We start from the raw sequence: 22,869 nt of genomic DNA, 5'->3' as shown, positions 1-22,869 counted from the left end.
GTATCAGCCGCCAACCTGATTGCATTTTGTCGGAAAATCTGCTGCGATTTGACTACTTGATGAATTATCATGAGGCATGTAACTACTTGAATATTTTATCTAAAATGTATCTGGTCGGACCTAATCTCTGTGAATAACACCGCTACTTATGTTGTGTTTTTTTTTTTTTTTTAAGTCTGCCCATGACTCATCGTGACCACGCCGATGTTCCAGTGCGTGGTGACACCCATTTACTTTCGCTGCGGCGCGCTGCGCGCGCCGCATGTGGACATATCCCTATTGGAGACTGTCCTCAGAAGTGCTCACAATCTTTTCCCTACCATAAACTCATGCAAAATTTCTAGAGTACATGTGTATGTGAGCCCAAAATGGGGGGGGGGGGGGGGTGGCGAGGAGGAGGGGATCGGGGGGGGGGGGGCCCAGGCTGAAACTTCCTTGGTGGGCCCTTAGTGTCCCAGTCCGACCCTGTGTACATGTATGCATTTATACATTACCTGTCCTGTGTTGCGGTGCCTGTCCGTCTTCCGAATCCACCACTCTTCTATTAGCCCCATACATGCCACTGGCGCATAGCATGCGGCACGTGTGTGAAGTCACACCCGAGCCACACCGGTGGTGTGTATAGTGCTAATGGAGGAGCGGCGGATTTGGAAGACGGATGGGCACGGCGATACAAGGCTGGTAATGTATAAATGCACACATGTACATGCACATTTATACACTATGGCAGATGCGGCGCACTTCAGCATGAAATTGATAGTGAATCAGCCTGTGGTGTACGGGCAGCCAACAGGTCTCTCTCTAATCAGATTCAATTACAGAGATTTGTCTCCTGGTTGAATCTGCCCATCATCGCTAGATGTATGGCTTCCTTAACTAACCTAAAGGCTGGTACACAGAACGCTATTTCCTGTCAGGTCAATGGGTCAGAACAATAATTTCCATCATTTCCAATCTACACCTGATTGATTTTAGGATCACTACTTTATAAAATCTTGTTCTTCATCGGGAACAGGTCGGACATACCGGAAATTATTGATTTGACCTGTCGATCTGACGGGAAGTAGCATCATGTGTTCTAGACGTAATGTTTTCCCTTAATTGTATCCCTATCCCCATTATCCTTATCCTTAACCTATATTGCATTGCCCAGGCATCTCCAGGGGGGGCGCAAAAATGGTCTTTGTCCCCGGGTGCTGAAAACCCTAGCTACGCCTCTGCTGCTTGCATGCCCAGAAGTGGTCCCTGAAAGCCCTGATCTTGATACTTGTCCTGGTAATCCTGAATCCGGAATTGTCATTGGTTCCATAGGGGTTCTTGGTAGTTCTCCATGTGAGCCTGGTGATCGTTCTGCCCTCTTGGGATCTCTGCGGAGCTTCAAAGTGTTCTGGGAGATTCTGGGAGAAATATTTACTGGTACCCTGGATGAGATCAACAGTGGTTTCTATGTGGAAAGGGACACTTCAAATCGGTATTGTGGCAGGTTTGGTATTTTTGGACGGTCCCTGGAAGGTGGCGGGCATGGCTCAGAGGGTGTCGATGGGTACTTCTCTGGCATTCACAGTTCTGATGGTTGTTACGCTGAGACTTGTAGTACTGATGGGCATGTTTCGATGGCTTGTGCTTCCGATGAGGTCGGTTTCGGGAGGGTTGACTCTGGAAGTGGGCCTAGTCGGGCTGTTCCGACCTTCATGAGTCTTCAGTCAGAGTTTTTTTGCGAATACCAGTTTTGAGAGACGTCTGGAAGCCGTCTCTAGAGGGGGGGGGGGGGTAATGTAATGATCTGCTCAGCTGGCTGCACAGGCAGACAGCTGTTTGACCATTCCTCAAGTCTGTGGGCTGCAGGTCTCTGGAAGAGAGACCTGTCTTCGCTTTGCAAGTTTCAGACCTGTTCTGCTGCTGAGGAATTTGCATACATTTGTCATGCAAATTATCTAGCCGCCTCCTTTGAAGGCTTGCAGCATAAATACCATGTGACCCCACAATCCTTTGCTGGTCATCATGGTTTGTTACTGTTGAAACACTCCTGGAGTGTCAGCCTTGCTATTGTTTGCCAAAGATTATCTTAGAGTATTCCTGGGGACTGCATTAGGCATCCCTCTAGTACAGTCAGTTTGTATTATTTGTATTGCCTGTTCTGTCTTCTGTTTGTCCTTGCGATTGCACTGTCGCCAGCGGTTGGCGATGGTGAATCGTTTGCTCCAGAACCTGGATCACACTTGCTCTGGCGGAAAGAGCAGTGGATCCTGCTAACTCTGTTTCCCTACTTGGTTCACACTCGCTCTGGCGGAAAGAGCAGTGGATCCTTCCTGTCCTGTCCCTGTACCTAGGACTCGCTCTGGCGGAAGAGTGGTGGATCTTATCTGACCTATTCCTGTTTCTGTTCGTTTGTCTGTCTAGATCGCACTCGCTCTAGCGGTAGCAGCAGTGGTTCCTTTTAAACTCTGTCTGGGAGTGTAGGCCAGAGCTGCAGTTGCTGCTGGCTGCTCCTTCTCTCTGTCTTGTCTGATACGAACGCTTGCTGTAGGCTTGGTGGGGTAACCGTTAAGCAAGCGTTCGCGTTCTCTGTTTCGTGTTGTGTGGCATTGGTTAGTTAGGGTGGCGTGCTTGTCTCTGTTGAGCTTATCGTGTGGAGACTGTGCCGTAAACGCGTTCGCTGTTGCGAATGAGTGCGGTGTTCGTGTTTAGCTAGCGTTTGTTATTTTCCTTATCTTCTCATTGTAGTTTGCTGTGCCTTTGCTACTCTCGTGCTCTGTCTTGCTTAGTCTTGTGTCACTTCTGGCAATCGCCTCTCTCGCGATTGCATCCCTACTTTGTTTCTGCTGTTGTGTGTTCACCGTCGTGGGTTGGCGACTAGATTGGTGCACACACATACATTCTGTCTCTGTGCTCATTCTCATTGGCAATCGCATATCTTGCGATTGCGTTCTCACTTGGTTTCCACTGTTGTGTGTTCACCGTCGCAGGTTGGCGACTAGATTGGTAAACATACATACATTCTTGTTCTGTGCTTATTCGGTCTTGTGTCGCTGTTAGCAATCGCCATCTCTTGCGATTGCTTTCCCACCTGATCTTCACGGTTGTGGGTTCATCGTCGCTGGATGGCGACTAGATTGGTGGACACACATACACCCTGTCGCTGTGCTCTCTCTCTTTAAGGGCTATCTTGCCCTGCATTGCTTCCCCTCGTACAATTCCTATCTGACATCTGTGGCTGTGCAGAGGATCGGTTCCTCTGCACTCCATGGCTCCATCTGCCGGCAGGAATTCCCCTCTACAGGTGCAATGCACCTTTTGCTGGATTCTCTCAGATTATACGCTTGTGGAGGATTTCCGCAGTGTCAGCGCGCATCCTGTGCGCTGACCACGGAAAGAATTCCACAATCGTTACACTGTATTTGTTATGGGTCCACATTTTACCTGGATTCTTTGTGGGCCCACATTGTACCTGCATCTACTGTGGTCCCATATTTTATTTGTATGCATCATGGGCCCAAATTGTACCTATATTATTTTTGGGTCCACATTGTACATATATACTCTGTGTGGCCACATTGTACCTGTATCCACTATGGTCCCACATTGCACCTGCATCTACTATGGTCCCACATTTTACATGTATCCATTTTGGGCCTAAATTGTACCTGGATTCTTTTTGAGCCCACATTGTACCTGGATTTTCTATGGGCCCACATTTTACTTGTATCCACTAAGGGCCCACAATTGCACACCATGGCCTTTTCCCATGACCCTCATTGCTTCCATCATAATAAAGGTAACTAGAGGACTTGTGCAGTGTTATAATATAACAGTGAGGTAATCAGGAGGGGAGGCATGAGAGGGCCGCTGCACCGTTGCGTAGCTAAGGAGCTGTGGGGCCCAATGCAAGTTTTACATTGGGGTCCCCAAGCACTCTATACATAATAATTGATATGAAAACCTGCCAATGGCAACTACAGTGTCAGAGGTGCAAGAAGGGGATGGGGAACAGTTTATTAATGATTACCATTATTCAAAGTATCTATAGAAGTGATTATTATGAGCACAGGACCAATGGAGAGCTAAAGCTGAAGTTGAGGGAGGGCCCTTCGGGGGCCCCTCTGGACCAAGGGCCCCTATGCGATCGCAACCTCTATTGCTACGCCCCTGGGGCCGCGTCTAGTGTGTAAAAACATTGGCTGAACTTTAAAGACACACAGATTACAGATTATTAGCTCAGGCCATCCAGTCATATTTAATCGCTGATAAATCCGCACCTATAACCAGTGAGAAATAAGTGGCTACTGGGATAAACCTAGGATTAAGCTTGCCATACACACATTAAATTTTACTGACAGAATTAATCACGCTGATCGAATCTGCTGGTTATGAGTGACAGAACAACTCACATCAATGGTAATTTTGATCGATTTGCAGCAAAATTTATCAAAATTATGACTGGATCGGACAGTAAATCTCAATCAATTGGATGCAGTGGGGGTACAGTGGTAGATGATGGGCCATAGTGTTCCACTGTATTGAACAGGGCAACGCTGCAGTTGGGGGGGGGGGGGGGTAAGGGGAGGGGTGGGGGTTAGATTCCTCTCTGATCGGATTCAGATCAGAGAAGGATTGAACTGTTTTTGACATTGGGTGGCAATCTCAATGTGAATAGTTACCTTTGTTCTTCCCTGCAAAGGCTATCATTCATAAAGCATTCCCGCATGCGGAAATGCTGAAAACAGCTGACTTTACCGAGCACTTAGCAAAATGTCTATTCATAAAAGCTGTTTCTGCATGAAAAGCTGACATTCCCGAGCAGAGCGATAAATCACCGCCTTGTGAGGTGATTATCTCAACACATGTCACCATATGTCAATTCATACAGATTAGAGCAGGTGGAATCAGGACTCCCTTGGAAGACTCGATAAGCATGTGGATAACAGCTAAATTAATGGAGACAGACCTCCCAGGCAGCAGCAGTGAGAGCAGAGCAAAAAAAGGCATCCCAGACTACCCAGGCTGTGTTTTTTAACCCCTTGGGTACCTGTTTTCAGATAAATTTCACATCAGAAAGCCTACATGTGTAACATTTCTTGAAGTTTTTCTAAGCTGTGGCAATTAAATAGATTGTTTAGAAAGACTAATAGACAGATTCAGAGAAGATTCAGGGCAAGGAGAGGAAGTTTTAAAAAAAAAAAATGCACATCTAAAGGGATGCTGGGGCTGCCTCTTCTATTGTAATACTGTCTCTGGAGGAGAAAATGTAACAATTCAGGCAGCTTCTCGTGTTTCCGCCAGCCTACCGCCTGCCTAGCTAGAGCCAGCCTAGTTCGGGAAAATACCGCAGTGCTATCGCAACTGTAAACATTTTTATGAATGAGCACACAGAAGACTAAAATACCGAATGCGGTATTTTCCCACCTGGATTTTTTTTTTCCGAACACACTTTTATGAATGATAGCCTAAGTCTCCATAATAAAAAAAAAAACCATAACTAAACTGAAAGCCCAAGAGGGGTAGGGGGATGCCTAATAATGCGGCTAGTGTGCAAAGCTGGAAACGTAGGAGTGCAGAGATCTCACCACTAGAATATCCAAGAAATAGAAGAATCCAGCAGTGGTAAGGAACCGTATAATCATAGTGCAGCAAGTGGGCAGAGCTGGACATTTCGGAGCACAGAAATCTCACCTCCAGAGTCCTTCAAAAAGATAGAACAATCTTTTAGGGGGAGTCAATGGCACTAGGTGAAGCAGGTGTGCAGATCTGAGATCCCAGGAGAGCAGAGATCTCATGACTGGAGTCCCCAGGAAATAGAAGTAACTGAGGGGGGAGCATATCTCTGCAGACGCATACGTTCGTTCTGGTCGGAGTGCCCCTTTAGTGGGTCTCAGCTGTGTATACAGAGTGAGATCTGACAGCTCAGGCTTTGGTTGGCTCAGTGTTTTCGGGCTGCAGATGGGTGAGTCTCGATGTCTTCTTTCTCTGGGTTTGTTTTGGCTGTTCTCCTGGGGTGAGGCGCTGGACTCCTCACTCCGCCTGTGTTGTGTTTGGCAGGTCCAGCTGATAACATGAGGTGCGGAGGATGAAGGGAGCGCAGCCACTACTCATGTGTTTCTCTGAAGCTGGTCCATCATGTGACCTCATACCTGAGTCACATGATCCTCTGACACCACAATATGGGATAACACGGGGCCAATAATTACTGCAGCAAAGCATCACCCACCCCAACCAATCACATTCCTTCCATCACTGTCTGACCCTTTCATCTGCCAGTCCAACTTCCTGATCATATATGGTTTTAACTGTGAAGTTTTATGAATAATGTGCAGCTGTTTCCCGTGTTTATTTACATTTTCATGTCCCTTTCATGCATTGGGTGAGAGTCAGATTACCACTATATACCATCTAGAAGGTGCCAAAATTATACAATATCTTAAAACAGCTGAAAGTTTACCTGAGCTTCAAACAGTAAACACTTACCTAAAATGAGGGTAGCCTTTGGATCCTATAGCGCATAGTTCCCCAATCCTGTCCTTAAAGAGACACTGAAGCGAAAAAAAAATATGATATAATGAATTGGTTGTGTACTATGAATAATTTCTAGAATATTAGCAGCAAAGAAAATATTCTCATATCTTTATTTTCAGGTATATAGTGTTTTTTCTAACATTGCATCATTCTATAATATGTGCAGATTACACAACACTCAGCATTTAAAATGAGTCTTTCAGAGCAGTCTGTGAAGTAATGACCTCTCCTCTAGCAGAGGAAAAGTAAACAGTTTACTTACAGTTGAGATAATAAAAGTCAGATAACAGCCCTCTCCACGCAGGGGTGTATCTGGGTAATATAGCACCTATGGCAAACAATGAAATTGCGCCCCCCTCCTCGGTCAGAGCCCCCTTCCCCTCTAAAAACAGCATCATTTCTCGCGTACATGTGTTATGGTTGCTTGTGTGTTTTGGCTTAGGATATTACTGAGGTTTCTTTTTTTGGAAATAGCTCTTCCTATTCCCTCTCTGTCCTCTATTCTAACACTAAGCACTAAGTGAACCCTACATGCATAAGTTAAGTATCCATGTTCCCCAGATAACAGCATTAATCTGATCTGAGGTCTGAATGACAGGGGAGCCATGGAGGCAGGCAGGCCAGTGAAGCACAGGGTCAGGCATGGCGCCCATGGTGCTGTGGCGCCCGTGACACAAGCCATGCCTGCACCCACTCTAGATACGCCTCTGTCTCCACGACTAACTTAGTCGGAGAGCTTAATGGCTTGTTTGCATAGAGATAACAACTGGAGTTTCTCAACTCTTCCTGTACTGGAAACAATTAGACTGATGTATCTGATCTTAATGTTTTATTTCTTAGCTGTACTACACATACAAATCATAATATCATATGTTTTTTTTCGCTTCAGTGTCTCTTTAAGGCCCACCAACAGTACATGTTTTGCAGAAAACCACAAACATACACAGGTGAGGTAATTAGTGTCTCAGCAGAGCTGATTAACCACCCCTGTGGATTTCCACAAAACATGCACTGTTGGTGGGCCTTGAGGACATGGTTGGGGAGAATCAAGTATACCCCACACACAGTCACTCACCCAGGACTATAGCCTGGTCTGCCGCTGCACAATCCTCCTCAACACCTCCACAATAGGAAAACCAGGAATGAATGAAGGAGGCGCTCAAAAGGCAAAAATTAAACTTGTGTTTAATCGATAAAGCTGCTCAACATGACATGTTTCGGGGTTCTCCCTTCCTCAGGTGTATAAGCACCCAACAGAACACAGCAAACTTATAACACCACACCTGTAGACAATAGACTCCACCCCTATGGTCAGCTGACCTGTAAGGCTGCAGTCTACAGTCACAAACATATGTTTGTGACTGTAGCCTTACAAGTCAGCTGACCATGGGGGTGGAGTATATTGTCTACGGGTGTGGTGTTATAAGTTTGCTGTGTTCTGTTGGGTGCTTATACACCTGAGGAAGGGAGAACCCCGAAACATGTCATGTTGAGCAGCTTTATCGATTAAACGCAAGTTTAATTTTTGCCTTTTGAGCGCCTCCTTCATTCACTCCTGACAAGGTTGGGAAGCTCTGCTATAGAGACTTCCCAAGCCATTATCTGGTTCTGGATCAGATTTTTGTGACTTGTGAGATGGCCCCCCAGGCTGTGAAGGGCACCAAGGGAAGGGGTGTTAAAGAGTAACTGTCGGGCATAAAATCAAAAATCAATTCTATATTTTTATCTGGTAGGTAAACAAGTAATGAGGATGCTAATCAGGCAATCCAAAAGTTAAAATCTCTTTTACTTTTCTTGTTTATAAATGATCATTCACCAGTTTACCTGACTCTTATTTGGTACGTTGCCGTACAAAGGAAGTTTCAGGGCATGCTGGGTTGTCCTTTTTTTGCTTCTGTGCATTAGTTAAGTCTGAGGGGAAATAAAGAAGCAAAAAAAGACAACCCAGCATGCCCTGCAACTTCTTTGTGCGGCAACGTACCAAATAAGAGTCAGGTAAACTGGTGAATGATCATTTATAAACAAGAAAAGTAATGGTGATTTTAACTTTTGGATTGCCTGGTTAGCATCCGTATTACTTGTCTACCAGATAAAAATAAAGAATTGATTTTTGATTTTATGCCCGACAGTTACACTTTAACATTGGAGGGGCCTCATCAAAGTTTTGCTGGGGGGCATGAATTGTAGTTAAGCCACTGGCCGCGGTCCTCTTCAGACACAAGTGTGCCCATATTGCGCCTGTGCAAGTACGGCTGAGCCTGGGCAGTAAGCCACTCGTGCATGAGCGGCTCCGTGCCACTGCGCTGGGGCAAGCATGCACGTGAGGGTGCAGCACGGCTGCGCATGTGCCAGGAGAGGAGTCCAGCCCCAATATGCAGGAGTGTATGCAGGAGAGCAGCGGCGCAGGACCGGAGCACAGCAAGGAAGCCTCGGGAGGATCATAGGAGGATTTAAGACTTTCTTTTCTGAATACACTAAGATTTCCACACGTGTAGTAATAGTTTGCGTAAAATGTTCCTTCAATTCACTAAGATCTGCTCGGTAATGTAGAAGTCTGTCCAGCTGTGGAGGAGGTCTCAGCTGTGTTCTGCTACAGTGATGTTATCCCACTTCTAGCCAGAGATGTGCTGATTCTTCTGGTACAGGTGGTCTGTTAAGAGCCCGTTTCACTAGGAGCGGTGCGATGCAGCTACATAGCCGCATCGCACCGCAGGTGTCCTGAAACACATGCACGCCAATGGAACAGTTCCCACTGCGTGCATGTTGTGCGGACCGATGCGGAGCGATCCGAGAATCTGCAGCATTCTCGCACGGCCGCATCCGCCCGCAGCCGCGTCCCATCTCCTCCATTGAGCTCTGCATCGGGAGATGTGGAAGTGATGCGGCCGGCAGTGGAAGTGATGCGATGCAGCTAGGTAGCCGCATTCGCATCACTAAGAAGTGGAAACGGGCCCTAAGAGAAACCGTTCCTGCTTCTGTCCTGTGACAGCTTTCAAGAGTGAGCGCTCGTTCACACTAGGGGCGTTTTTGAGATTTTGTAAGCACTGTCGATTTTCAAGATCGCCCTGAAAGTGCTTGTGCAAGGATTGTCTATGACGAAGTTCACATCTGAGTGGTTTGTTTCCGCTCAGATAAGTGGTGCATGGGCCATTTTTGAGGCGATTCCACCTCAATGGAAGGTATAGGAAAAACGCCAAACACTCACAAATTCACTTTGTGCAGCGATTGCATGAGCGTTTGTAAGAATAAATACATCGTATTTATTCTTTTCTGGGTCAAAGAGTTCACTTCCTTACTTGCATCAGGGAGTAAATAAAAAAAAAAAACAATCTGGAAAAGCACTTAGAAAAGCGCTTTTAACAAAACCACATCGCCCACCCAAGCGCTGGGAAAGGGAAAAAAGCCTATAAAAAAGCCCAACGCGGACGGAGACGCGAGCAGAACGCAATGGGTACGAGGCCTAAGGGCTTGTTCACACTACAAGAGCTTTTCTGTGGCTTTGTTCACATCTAAAATTGAAATCGATTTTTTGCACGATTTTTTTTTGCGCCTCACGGTACTTACCTGTCCACTACGATTGTGTATAAAGCACTTTTCTAAGCACTTTTGCAGAGCGATCGTCAGCAAGTGAACTCTTTCACCCGGAAATGAATAAATACAATGTATTAATTCATGAAATCGCTCGGGAACTCACTATACAAAATGCTTTTTCAAGCGTTTTGCGATTTCCCTATACCTTCCATTGAGGCAAATCGCCCCAAAAATGGTACAGGCAGCGCTTTGCTGAGCAGATCGGAATGGAACCGCTCAGATCAGCACTCTCATAGGGAATCATTGCACAAGTGATTTTCGTGGCGATTTTAAAAATCGCTGGCGCTTAAAAAAAGGCGAAAACACACTAGGTGTGAACAAGCCCCAAAGGTGGTCACACACGATACAATAAAATGATCAGATTTTACAGTAATTCGATAAAAACGATCGTATCTCTTGAAAACATCTAAAGCTTTTTTTTTCATTCGACTGAATCCGATCGGATGTCCCGTTTTTTTCAATTTAAATCAATCCGGAATGCCAGATATTTCTCTTCAATCTCTACTAAAGATTGTATGGTGTGTGTTGGATTGTTAATTTATTAATATACACACCCTAGACATTTTCTCTGAGTTTCCAATCATTTTTATCATAATTGGGGAAAAATTGAACATAGGTGTGTGGTACATTGGTCATATTTTTGAGATGTTACAATCAGTCATAAAAAAATTGATTGCAATTCCTAAATTGAACAGATATTTAAAAAAAATTGTATCTTGTGTGGCCATCTTAAGAGCTTTGCGATTTTAAAAGCTCCTGCTAATGTTATCCTATGTGTGTGTTCTCACTGGAGCAATGTAGTTTTGTAAAAATCCCCCACAGCATTGCATTAGCAAGAGCTTTTCAAATCACTAGTGCTTAGAAAGCTCTTGTAGTGTGAACAAGCCCTAAGAGTCATCCCTGCATCCCTTTAGATCTGCAGAGGGAGATCTTATGTGTATAGATCAGCATGTCTGAAGATGCGAGAGCCTCTATAAATGTGCCCAGCATCTCATGGTTTTTTTTTAGCTTTTTGATCTCCAGCCCAGCAGTGCATCGGATCAAATGGAGTGAGTAGTAGAATGGGGTGGCTCCTTCTGTTGGCTGTCTCCTTTCTCTGTCCATTTTACCGAATGGCTGATTGCCAGTTACCTGCCAGCTCCAGGCCGGTCTTAAAATACCGAACATCTCACTTGTTTTACCGAATGCTCTAATCTTTGGGAATTGAAATTTACTGAGATTTTTACATCAGTAGTCGGTAATTTTACTTTTTAATGCAGGAAGAGCCTCAGTGAATTGACATTCAACAACATGTTCAATAAAATCGAGTACATTTGAAATCGGCGCCGGTAGACTTGGGCGCAGGATGCAGTCGGTATATAGCTGATCCTGCTTCTGCACAAGTCCCGGCCGTATTAATTACTATTCCCCCTCCAGGCCGACATGGATAGTGTCTGATATAATTCGGCTTCCAGCTATTGCTGGAGGCCGAATTATTATGTTTTTTAAGCAACCTCGGCTCCATCTTCTGACGGCTCCGACGTTACTCACTGAGCGCTGCTATAGGAGTGATTCCTATTGTAGTCTATGGAGGCGCCGGCTGCGCCCAAATCTAGCAGCGCTGAAAAGCACTGCTCCGATAAAATCAGCTGTTTTCTGCATTACTGGTACATTAATATTGATGCGGTAATGCTTAGTGAATTAAAGTGAACCTAAACTCTTGCACAGGACAGAAGGAAAACATAGAGGAATGCACCCTGTCTGTATTTATGAGAGTTTAGTTTGTCTAATTCCCCCTCATCTGTGACTAATCACAAGTTGTAATTTGATCTCTCACCTGTGTCAGCTGCCTGCCACGGCAGAGAAGCTAATTGGCAAGCAAAGGATTTTAACAATATGTCTGCTTCCATGAAAGCCTGAAGTAGACACAGTGAAGATTTATTACAGGCTTTAAGGCTGCTTTCACAGTGGGACGTTACAGGCGCACGTTAGAGCAGCTGGTAACACAGCCCACCGCATAGTAATGAAAAATCAATGGGCTGTTCACAGTGCCCACGTTGCGTTACATTGTAACGCAGCACGTTTAAAGAAAGTGCTGCATGCTGTGCGTTATAGCGGCTTTAGCCGTGTTAGGCTGTTTGCACATGCTCAGTGATGTTTATTTTTTTTAAGTTTGGGGCAGGAGAGGAGGCAGGGAGAGTCTGCTAGTGTAGCCAGCCACATGGCTACTTAATATACACTGCACTGCAGTGTTTTCTTCCTGGAGCGGTCGCTGATTGGCTGGCGGGACCACGTGATGCGGAGTGCTCCGATCACGTGGTCTCCGCAGCGCATACGACACAAAAGGTGCACCAAGAGCTGCATAACGCAGCTCTAGGTAGCGTCCTCCTCCAACACCACCAGGCGTTGCGTTAGGGGCACGTTATGCGACCTATAACGTCCCCTAAAACGCAATGTCCTGGTGGGAAAGAGGCCTAAAGCAACTATAACAAAGAGATGTTTTTCCTTGAAAGGTTATTGTGCTGATGGGTATCTTTTAGAGCAGAGAGGAAGTTCTGAGTTCAGGTCCGCTTTAAAGCCATCCTATACAATAAAACCTAGCTGTCCCTGCGTCATCCACTTTCCCTGTCTGTCCGTCCGAAGCTTTTTCTGTACTGCGCTTGTGCGCGGCAGGCGGGTGCACGCGCAACGGGCACGCGGGTGGTGGGTACGTGTGGTTAAATAACTACCTAGAGCCGTTTTGTAAACGGGCTTAGGTAGCCTAGTAGTATAATAAAACAGTTCCTATCATTACAGATCTGGCATTGGGACTATACTGTGGTATCTTTCTTCAACAGACTAATGTCCCAGCTAATCAGATGTGAGTTTTGGATCAGAGCCATCCTCTTGTGGTCATTCTTCTTCCTGAGACAGCAATGACCAGTCTCACCAGGGACTTCATATCACTAATATTATTTCCTGACTTTTGTTGTTGTATCATTTTTCTCAGCTACATCATCATGAATTCTGTGAGTCCATAATAAGATCTTACTCTATGGGAGGTCCATCAGGGAAGTCTAGAATGATCTCTCACACTTTAGAGGACCATTAGGGGAGTCTGCAGTAATCCCTTGCCCTACAGATGACCTCTCACTCTGGCCATCAGTGAATCACTGAATAACTCTATAGAGCAGGGCTTTTCAACCTGTGGTACGCATACCACCAGTGGTACTTTGCTGTTGGCCAGGTGGTACACACCAGGTTTGTCTGCCACTTGTCATCATCCCATCTTGCCTCCACAAAGTTCAGCTCCCCTCGTTCGCTCCCCGCTGTGCTGCCCGGCGGATACTTCAGGCCTCAGATCAGTGGTGAAGAGACAGCCAGGCAATCGGTGCACAGTGACAGTCAGGTTACTGCTGATCTGAGGTCTGTACTATTCTGCAGGGCAGCACAGCTAGGGACCTTGGGGGCTAAAGAGGCTTCCACCTTCCTCCACAGTGGAGGAGATCCAGCAAAAGGACGCCCACAGATCTCCTTGTCAGCATACCAGCATACGTCGTAGCAGCTCTCCACTTTAATTTTGGTGGAAACAGCCAAGCCTGATCAGGTCCGCTCTACTGCGCAGGCCCACGGGTGGTACTTCTAAATTTTCAGGTGATAAAAGTGGTACAATTAGTGAAAAGATTCAAACTAAGCTCTCATCCTACAGATGGTCAACTGCGAAGTCTTTCCTGACCTCTTTCCCTGCATATGATCATTAGGGAGTCCATGTTGACCTCTTGCCCAGGGATGCTCAAATTCGGCTTCGGGAGATATCCGGATTTTTGCTATCCGGATATCTCCCAGTAATGCTGTGCGGGGAGGGGGGGGGGGGGGGGGTCAAGCTTACCTCTCTGACGTCTTCTTCGGTCGTCCCTCGGCGCCTCCCATGATGCGCTCCACGCGCGTCACGTGATTACAAACACTTCCTCCTTCAACCCGGAAGGAGGAAGTGTTTGTAATCAGGTGACCGCCGCTTGGAGCGCATCGTGGGAGGCGCCGAGGAACGACTGAAGAAGACGTCAGAGAGGTAAGCTTGACCCCCCCGCCCAGCCGGCACAGCATTACTGGGAGATATCCGGATAGCAAAAATCCGGATATCTCCCGAAGCCGAATTTGAGCATCCCTACTCTTGCCCTACAGATGATTATTACAAAGACCAGACTGACCTCTCACCCAACAGATGATCATTAGAAAGACTAGGCGTTCAAACAATGTTGTACACACGTGGCAACTGTACGATATCAGCCCAACAGTCATGTGAGTTGAAGGCCCATACACATGCTCAACCAAACTGCCTGATTGTCGTCTGATTTTGGTCAGTTGGACGACAATCAGGAGTATGTACAAGTAGATGCGCAACTGATAACAGGCGACTGTTGGGATGATATTGTGCAGTTGGCCAGGTGTGTACAGGTCGTCTGAATGACATACTTGTTTTGAATGCGGCGATGATGTGCAGTCTGTCATTTTGTATGTAAATGAGTTGGTTGTTCAGTTGGTTGGTGCGCGGGAAATACAAGTTGTGTAAATGGTTTGTCATGGGGTTGGTCATGTCGTGATGTTGGTTGTGCACTTGTTGGACAGTGCATGTTGGGTTGATGTGGCTCAGTAAAATGTACGCGATATAGGATGTCTATACTCCAGCGGTTCTGGATGTAAGCTTGGCTTCAGGGGCATATAGAGATCATTTGCATATTCAGTTGTGATACATTATGGGAGACCACAGATGTTCACTTAAAGGGAAGGTTCAAGCAAAATAAAAAAAATGAGTTTCACTTACCGGGGGCTTCTACCAGCCCCATGCAGCCATCCTGTGCCCTCGTAGTCAATCACTGCTGCTCCAGTCCCCCGCTGGCAGCTTCCTGACCTCGGAGGTCGGCGGGACGCATTGCGTACATTTTTACGCATTCCCGATAGTGCAGGAACATTAACGCATACATTTTTACGCGTTACTGGTTCAATGAGTACATTTTTACGCATTGAACCAGTAATGCGTAAAAATGTATGTGATAATGTTCCTGCACTAGCGGGAATGCGTAAAAATGTACGCAATGCGTCCCGCCGACCTCCAAGGTCGGCAAGCAGCCAGCGGGGGACTGGAGCAGCAGTGAGTGACTACGGGGGCACAGGATGGCTGCATGGGGCTGATAGAAGCCCCCGGTAAGTGAAACTCATTTTTTTATTTTGCTTGGACATTCCCTTTAAAGCTAAATTATGGCAAATACCTTCTGTTTTGAGAAGGAAAATTACACTAAGCTTTGCTGGGCGTGGGTACGAGCCTTTATCAGTCGCTCGTCGTTGGTAATTACCGTATATACTCGCATACAAGCCAAATTTTGACCCCCAAAAAGGGGGCCAAAAGTTGGGGGGTCGGCTTGTATGCGAGTCTTGGGTGGTGGGTGGTGGTCCGCGGCCCCCCCCCGCCCGCTCCCTCCGCGCCCGGCGCTGCTGTTGTGACGAGGCAGGAGAGAGCGGTTCCCCTGGTAACAGCGATGTGTATCGCGCGCTGCTGTGATACACTGATACGCATGATGGAGAGCAGAGCGAGAGGGGCACCCGGATTAGAGGAAGCGGCCGCCGGCTGAACAGGTAATAGCAGCAGCAGCGGCGGCCGCAGGGGGGGGGGGGGAGGGTTGCGCTATACTGGGCACTATACTGGCTATATTGGGCACTACACTGGCTATACTGGGCACTTTACTGGCTATACTGGGCACTTTACTGGCTAAACTGGGCACTATACTTGCTATACTGGGCACTATACTAGCTATACTGGGCACTATACTGGCTATACTGGGCACTATATTGGCTATACTGGGCACTTTACTGGCTATACTGGACACTTTACTAGCTATACTGGGCACTATACTAGCTATACTGTGCACTTTACTAGCTCTACTGGGGCACTACCTACCAATACTGGGGTACTATACTAGCTATACTGGGGCACTATACTAGCTATACTGGGCACTATACTAGCTATACTGGGCACTTTACTAGCTATACTGGGGCACTACCTACCCATACTGGGCACTATACTAGCTATACTGGGCACTTTACTAGCTATACTGGGGCACTTCCTACCCATACTGGGCACTATAGTAGCTATACTGGGACTCACTGGGGGGGTCACGCGGCCTGCACCAATCCAGCATTTCCTACCCCCGACTTATATGGGGGGTCAATAATTTTTCCCTGGTTTTTTAGGTAAAAATTGGGGGGTCGGCTTATATGCGGGTCGGCTTATATATATGGTAGGTCGGTAAAGCAGGGGAAATGATCAAAAGATGCAATTCACAAACGAGTAGCTATGACTGACATCCGTCTCCTCTCATGAGTTCTCCTCTGCATACAATTAAACTCCTGCATAATAAATTCAAAAGGTCCCATCCTCACATCTAAAATACCTCACAGAATTACTTTACCCACAGAAATCAGCTGCTCTAATCTCTGTCAGAAAAAGTGGGCGTGGTTACTCCTTGTTTGCCTTTGTGAATCGTGTCATTACTGAATGTTAGACCAGGTCTAAAAACATTACACCAAACCATCAGTAGACTGAAAACCATCTGTAGACTAGTCTAAACTGCTTAGTGAATTGAGGCCAATTGTCACTGAGGCAAATCATTATATCTTGATTTTTTTTATTCCATAGAAAGTATTGCAGTGCCCTCCAGTGGCCAGATAGCTGTAAACTTTGCAGAACTTAATCCGAAACACATTTTTTGCTATTTTTCCATCCTCTCTGGTCCAGTCATCTGTGTGTCAGTGGAGGGTCAGGAAATCTCTCCGGCAGTCTCTGGTCGGAGTGCTCCTTTACGTGGTGAGTCAGTGTGAGTCAGTTTTCTGCCCAGCAGAATCTGCTCAGTCCAGAAGAGACCTTCCCCAGCAGCAGGAGCAGCAGTACTGACTGAGCGCTCAGCACCGAATAACCCAGAGACGGCATCCACACTACTCTGTACTGACCCCTCAGAGAGGACCCTGACTGAGGACGGCGCTGTACTCTACCAGGAGGGACACAGAGAGGGTATAATACTATACATAGCATCACATCTACCAACACAATATACCATACATCGTCCGAAAACCCACATACACCACAATACAAAGCACACAACAAACCTCAGAGGGGTACAGAGAGGGTATAACACCACGAGGAGTGGTATACATAACCTGAATCACAATATACCTTATATTGTACACCCATATATGCCACAATACAAAGCAGAGAGGATATAACACCACCAGAAAGGGTACATATAACATATATTCCAATATACCATACACTGAACACCCACATATACCACAATACAAAACACACTACTCCTTAGGGTATAATACCATACATAGCATCACATCTACCAACACAATATATCATACATCGTCCGAAAACCCACATACACCACAATACAAAGCACACAACAAACCTCAGAGGGGTACAGAGAGGGTATAACACCACGAGGAGTGGTATACATAACCTGAATCACAATATACCTTATATTGTACACCCATATATGCCACAATACAAAGCACAGAGGATATAACACCACCAGAAAGGGTACATATAACATATATTCCAATATACCATACACTGAACACCCACATATACCACAATACAAAACACACTACAACTCTTAGAGGGATACACAAAGGGTATAATAACATACATAGCATCATCTGCAGGTATAACTTCTACCACAATATACCATACGCTGTACACCCACATATACCACAATACAAAGCATACAACAAACGTCAGAGGGACACAGAAAGGATATAACACCACGTGGAGGAGTATATATAACATTTACCACAATATACCATACACTGTATACCCACACAATACACAGTGGGTGCTGGAGGGGCATCTATAGCATATACCACAATACAAAGCATACAACAAACGTCAGAGGGATACAGAGAGGATATAACACCACCAAGAGGAATACATATAACATATACCACAATATACCATACACAATATACCCACACAATACACAGTGGGGGCTGGAGGGGCATCTATAGCATATACCACAATATACCATACACGGTACACATTTCACAATACATAGCATACAGCATTCTCCTTACAGGGCAGGGAGAGAATATAACATTTACATATAAAACAGTACACCCCCAGAGGGGCACAGAGGATATAACAGTACACACCGAGGAGGGGCATATATAACATATCAGAATATACCATACACAGTACACATACTACAATACATAGCATACAGTACACCCTTGGAGGGGCACAGAAGATATAACACAGTACCCCCCTAACAGGGCACAGAGAGGTTATAGCAGCACATACAGCACCCCTCTCCCCCCCATCCTGGAAGGGCGCAGAGAGGATATATAACACAGCACACAGCACCCCTCTGGTGGGAAGTTTGTGCAGTCACTGTGGTTCTCTGTCACCCCTGGACCACATTTCTCTTCTGCCAGAATCCGCTCTGTATTTCCTGAGTGTCCTGCCAAGCCCAGAAGCACCACATCCTGGATCTGCAGAGGGAGCAGAGGAACATCTAGAGAACTGTGATACAGCAAGGAGAACCCTGGGACCCCTCAATCAGGTAACCCCCCCACATTCAGCCCGGGAAATTACAAGACAGCAGCCCCATTGCTTTAATACATCCGCAGACCACAGCCTTGCCTGCATACCTCTCCCCTCTCCCCAAACCCACAGCGAGCATCACTAACCATGCGCTGAGTTCCAACTGCTAAGGACCACAAGTGAGTCAAGTTCCCCATTTTTTTTTAAACTTGGCCCCTGTGTAAAATGACAAAGCCTCTATATAGAAAGCCCCACTGAGAGTCTCTAACATGAGGAGGCGGGCTAGTCCAAAACCTGTCGGTTCTGTCAGATTTTTACTACCTTCTGTAAGTGACAGCAACATAGGAGAAAAGTAATTTATGGCTCATTTTACTCTGGAACAAACGTACTTCTTATTTGTATATGTTTACATGTATTTTACAATTTAACCACTTGAGGACCAGAGGTTTATACCCCCCCATTGACCAGGCCATTTTTTACAATCCTGCACTTCACAACTCTAATGGTCTATTGCTCAGTCACACAACTTAGGGCCCAAATGGATTTTACCTCCTTTTCTTCCCACAAATAGAGCTTTCTTTTGGTGGTATTTGGTCACTGCTGCGATTGTCAGGGTTTTTATTTATTTATGTATATTTTTATCTCCCCCGGGACATATCCTCACTAATTTCCAGATACAAACCCAATCGCAATCTCAGATCTGCACACGATCTTCTGTTGTCCTCCTCTAGAATCACCTCCTCACATTCACGCTTACAAGATTTACACACACTTCACCCCTCCTCTGGAATGCCCTCCCACAACACATCCGTCACTCGCCAACCTTTGCTACTTTTAAACGCTCTAAAAACACACTTGTTCCGACAAGCATATGCTCTACCTTAGGCCACTTCCCTTTGTCCTAAGACCAAATTGCACTCCTACTAGGTATCCTAAAACACACTGCCTTTATATATTTTATCGTATACTACCCCTCCTCTTGTTTCCCCCCATTCCCTTTAGATTGTAAGCTCGCAAGGGCAGGGCTCTCTCCCCCTTTTGTGTCTTGGAAATCAGTATACATTTTATTCATCATGTTATTTTTATCACTGTCATTACCAATTCTGTATCTTGTATTCTGTATCATCTTTTTTGTATTTTGTCACTAATTATGTCTCTTGTATATTAGTGTACACCATTGTCTGTATTATGTACCCCATGTTTGTTTCTCACTTTGTACAGCGCCACGGAATATGTTGGCGCTTTATAAATCAATAATAATAATAATCTCCCCCCTTCCTAAATTGGCCCTACACTACCTTTCACTATATAGCTATGGTAGGGAATAGGATCAGATTGTGAGCCCATCAGGGGGACAGTTAGTGACAAGACAATATACTCTGTACAGCACTGCGCAAGATGTCAGCACTATTTACATCTGTATTTATTTATATTATAAGTACAAAAAACACGCTGCGGCCGTTTGTTGAGCTCCTGTCTAATCTCGCTCCTCGCGAGACGCTGAGGAACAACGGATCCACTCTGCGGCCGCCAATCTGCGTTAGATGGTCGCAGAGAGGTTAAAATGAGTTGCTCTGGTTAGTCAGCGTCCACCAAACTGAACAACAGAGATAACTTAGAAAAAGGAGATGCAGGGAGGTCTATAAATCAATTAAAACAGCTAAAACAGAAGGATAAGGGGCAAAATACCTCCTATAATGAAAGACCACCACCATGGTTAAGTATATATTAGAACAGAGCCCATTCGTGATATCTTTTATCACCTGTTTATGCCCGGTGGTTTGAAAATAGCCTGCAGCTTCGAGATACAGCCATCCTGCTGCTGTACTCCGAGCGCTTCTGTCTGACCTTTCACACCTTTACTGCTGTCAGAACGTGTTGCAAAAGACACAAATACAGACATAGACAAAACCACATATTTTTATCCACCCACCTGGATACATTTAAGTGACACTGGACTTATCAGGGTTAAAGTGACACAAAAGAAAAACGTATGATATAATTAACTGTATGTGTAGTACGGCTAATTAATAGAACATTGGTAGCAAAGTAAAAAGACTCACATTTTTATTTTCATTTAGCTTTAGTTTATTTTTTATTTTTTTTTATAACATTGCATTACTCTGTCATATTTACAATTCACAAACCACACTCTGTATTTTAAACTATGAAACAAAGCAGAGCTAATTGAAACTCCCATACAGCAAAACCTTATCTAAATCTGTCTCTGACTGTTTCTTTGATGTATAAGTGCTACAGTATAGCTACCTATACTGGTGGAGGCACCTGTACTTAGCTACCTATACTAGGGGCACCTGTACTTACTACCTATACTGGTGGAGGCACCTGTACTTAGCTACCGATACTAGGGACACCTGTACTTACTACCTATACTAGGGGCACCTGTACTTACTACCTATACTAGGGACACCTGTACTTACTACCTATACTAGGGGCACCTGTACTTACTACCTATACTAGGGACACCTGTACTTACTACCTATACTAGGGGCACCTGTACTTTCTACCTATACTGGTGGAGGCACCTGTACTTAGCTACCTATACTAGGGGCACCTGTACTTAGCTACCTATACTAGGGGCACCTGTACTTAGCTACCTATTCTGGAGACACCTAGACTTAACTACCAATATAAGAGGCACCTATACTGGGGGCACCTATACTTAGCTACATATACTGGAGGCACCTATACTTAGCTACATATACTGGAGGCACCTATACTTAGCTACCTATACTAGGGGCACCTATAATTAGCTACCTGTACTGGAGACACCTATACTTAGCTCCCTATATTGGAGGCACCGTTACTTAGCTACCTATTCTGGAGGCACCTATACTTAGCTACCTATACTGGGGGCACGTATGCCTGGCTACTTATACTGGGGGCACTTGTACCTGGGGGCTGTTCATGACAATGTGTGTGTGTGTGTTTGGGGGGGGGGGGAAGGATTATGCAGCTATTTGCTAAGCTTATCATTTGAATGTTGGCAGATCTCTTGGACTCTGCAAATTTTAAAGTAGCTCATGAGCCAAAAAAGTGTGTGCACCAATCCTACGGCAAGCAATGTGCTCAGTGAATCGACTCAGCTGAGAGCTGGCCAATGGTATTGTGCTCCCCTGTCTGTCGGCCCTTCTCCCCTCCTCAACAGAACACATTGCTGCCCTAGGCTAGTAATGCGACTATACAGCCTTGGCCCTGCAATGACGCCTGAAGGGCAACATGCCTTGTATGTGTGTACAAGGCTTTAACGCAAACCTGAAGCGAAGATAAACTTATGAGATAGTGAATTGTATGTTTAGTACAGCTAAGAAATAGAACATTAGTAGCAAAAATAAAAAAAGAGTCTTATATTGTTTTCAAGTACAGAAAGAGTTAAAAACTTCAGTTGCTATCTATGCAAAAAAGCTTCTCTGAACTATTCAAACCACTGGGTGGAATGTAGTCCTGTTTTCTGAAGCACTTAAACAGCCACGAAACAGTGAGAGACAGCTGGAGATAAGGTTTTACTGCAGGAAAGTTCAAAGAGTCATTATTTCTGCTTTGTATTATAGGTTAAAAGACAGAGTGTGGTTTCTAAACTGCAACTGTGACAGAATGATGCAATGTTATCAAAAAAGAAAAAGCTATATAACTGAAAATAAAAATATAAGACTCTTTTCTTTGCTACTAATGTTCTATTCATTATCCCTACTACACATACAATTCATTGTATAATAGGGTTTTTTTTTAGCTTCAGGGTTGCCTTAAGATAGTTACAGACTTTACTTGAAAATACCAGAAAACCTGTCTTATATTTGCCCACCACAGACTGACCAACACATTGCCCGCCACAGACTGACCAACACATTGCCCGCCACAGACTGACCAACACATTGCCCGCCACAGACTGACCGACACATTGCCCACCACAGACTGACCAACACATTGCCCACCACAGACTGACCAACACATTGCCCACCACAGACTGACCAACACATTGCCCACCACAGACTGACCAACACATTGCCTGCTACAGACTGACCAACACATTGCCCGCCACAGACTGACCAACACATTGCCCGCCACAGACTGACCAACACATTGCCCGCCACAGACTGACCAACACATTGCCCGCCACAGACTGACCAACACATTGCCCGCCACAGACTGACCAACACATTGCCTGCCACAGACTGACCAACACATTGCCTGCC

The 22,869-nt window shown here is 45.5% G+C and overlaps 1 protein-coding gene across 9 annotated transcripts in view; it reads left to right on the top strand.

Annotated features, from left to right (window-relative positions):
- LOC137518080 (uncharacterized) overlaps nt 1-22,869 on the top strand; it is an 83,799-nt gene that overhangs the window by 495 nt on the left and 60,435 nt on the right. For 6 of the 9 annotated variants that reach the window (XM_068235362.1, XM_068235368.1, XM_068235369.1 and 3 more), the window contains exon 1: nt 16,850-18,674. The exons of 1 other annotated variant lie outside the window; for it this stretch is intronic. The gene's annotated coding sequence lies outside the window, so the exon portion shown is untranslated. Of the gene's footprint in view, nt 1-16,849; nt 18,675-22,869 lie in introns of those variants that run through there. 2 more of the 9 variants (XM_068235360.1, XM_068235366.1) reach the window with 2 other exon arrangements.

Source organism: Hyperolius riggenbachi, chromosome 5, assembly GCF_040937935.1.
Source record: "Hyperolius riggenbachi isolate aHypRig1 chromosome 5, aHypRig1.pri, whole genome shotgun sequence".
Taxonomy (NCBI): domain Eukaryota; kingdom Metazoa; phylum Chordata; class Amphibia; order Anura; family Hyperoliidae; genus Hyperolius; species Hyperolius riggenbachi.
This window is presented reverse-complemented; position numbering and strand designations above follow the sequence as displayed.